The sequence below is a fragment of the Pteropus alecto genome, unplaced genomic scaffold (genome assembly GCF_000325575.1).
Source record: "Pteropus alecto unplaced genomic scaffold, ASM32557v1 scaffold146, whole genome shotgun sequence".
NCBI lineage: Eukaryota > Metazoa > Chordata > Mammalia > Chiroptera > Pteropodidae > Pteropus > Pteropus alecto.
Genome location: NW_006442107.1, coordinates 6,131,509 through 6,133,702, shown reverse-complemented (window position 1 = coordinate 6,133,702; position 2,194 = coordinate 6,131,509).

Sequence of the window (2,194 nt, the reverse complement as noted above, 5' to 3'; positions counted from 1 at the left end):
AAAGCTACAAAGGAATCAGCACACTACATATTGCTGATAGCATTGACGAGTTTAATCTTTTTGTAAAGCGATATGTGGCAAGAGCAATAAAGTTTGCTATACTTGTCAATTTACGAATGCCAATCTTGGGAGTTTATTCTAAGCTTATAGTTTAACAAAAGCAACAAGCCATAGGCATGAAGAAGTTCATTGTATGATCTGCAATAATGGAAAACAGGGTGCAAATTAAGTGTCTAAGAATAGAGTATAATTAAGTAATTTCACAGTACATTCACTTGTTGGAATACTATGAAAACATTTAAAATGAAAATTATGAAGATAATTTTGTAGAAGGACAGGAAAACGTTTCTGACAAAATCTAAGTTTAAAAAGCAGAATTAAAAATATGTGGATTATGACCACAAATCCAATATATATGCATACTGGCAGAGCCTAAAATAGAACAGGAAAAAATTCTAGTAGTCAGATGTTTGTTAGGTCTTTTCACTTTTAAGATTTTTATTAGTGGTGGCATTATGTTTGTTTGACAAATAATGGAAAAAGGAAAGATCTGGTGGCAGGAGTGGGCTGAAATGATCTAAAGTGAGCCTTGGAACTGTTGGGAGGTCTCCCCTCACTGCCTTCATCCCTGAGCTCTCTGGGAGCAGCTGGAGGTGTTTCGGGTGGGGAAGAGGATTGTGTGTTTGTGAGACAGAGAAAGATGTACATTGCGTCCTTCCCTGAATATGGTAACTGTCTAGGCAAAGCCAGGGTATGGTTTCTATTTGTTCCCCTTTTACTCATCTCACTTCTCCTGTTTTTCATTCAAGTCTCAGCTTAGAAGTCACTTTTCTGGAGTCAACCCCAAAAGCCCTCCCTAACTCCCACTCAGCACCCCTCCTAGGTGTCCTTTCCCCACCACCCTGTGCTGATGTTCATCTGTGCACCTGGCAGGCATTTACATTTCAGAGGACCCCTCTGGGTTGCAAGGGTTGAGGTCTCAGGAGAATCTGCATTACCATCCTAGGCCCTGACAGAAGCATGATATGTATTCAATGAATGGTCTTCCTTTTCTTTATCTCTAAAAGAGGGGCATTTAGGATTGGATTGGATTCTTTCCAGTTCCACACATTGTGATTTTTCTTTTTTCTTTCTTTCTTTTTTTTTTTAAGTAAAGGAGCCACTAGATTTTGAAGGCAAATCCCAATGCAGGAAATGGCCTCTGTCCTTCTGCCTGTGGATGCCCCCCTTCTCCAACATTGCTTAGTATGGCCTTGGTATGGACTGCGAGTTTGGTCTGAGGGTCCTATTGGGAATTTTCATAGTAGGTAGGCTGAGTGTGTTGAACAGTCTTAGCAGTCCACCTGACATCGGGGCTGGAGGGTGAAGGCTATTTGCTTCTGTCTTGCTTGTATGTGGAAGGCCAGGCACAGGCCACATGTGACAGCGTGGCTGTGCCTCCATGTGTGAATCTGAGAAGCCTTGTAGCCCTGAAGTCATATGTGCCCGTCCACTGTGGAAGTGGGCGTGTCTATGCACATGGTTAGTTGTGCTTGTGTCAGAATGGAGCGGCACAATGGAGTTGGCTCAATGACTCTGGTTTTTCCGGGTGAGGGTTTCTCTGTGCACATACAACGTGTGCACATACCTCCGTGGATGAGTGGCTTTCAACTCAACAAATAATTATTGCTCTGCAAGAGCAACAGAATGGTGAGACAGGCATGGAGCGTACATATCTGCATTGTGTACATATCTGCATTGTGTGTCTGCTTTGTGTGTCTTTGCGAATGTGTTCTTGGCACGCTTCCGGCGTTAACAAGGCTTTGGGTGTGTGCATGTCTATGTGACAGCGCCTGAGTTCTGTGTGCGGCTGCTTGCTTGCCTCCCAGCTTCACTTGTGCCCGCAGTCAGGCTCTGCACGTGCGCCGGACTCCATGCGCACGTTCCCGAGTGACCCGTGCGCGGTGTGCAAGGACCTCCGGGTCGTGTGCACTTGGTTCCCTCGTGCCTGTCTCTCCGCACGCACGAACGCACCGCCGCATATTTGGGAGCACGTCCCTCTCTATGTGTGCACGTTGCGTGTGCACGCTGCCCATGTCTGTGTGCAGGGCACTTCACGCGCGCGTGCTCTGGCCTGCGGGAGGCCACGCATCCGCGCTGGGCTCCACGCGTCCCCCGGGGCTGACCCCCGCCCCCCTCCGCTCCGGGCCCCAGG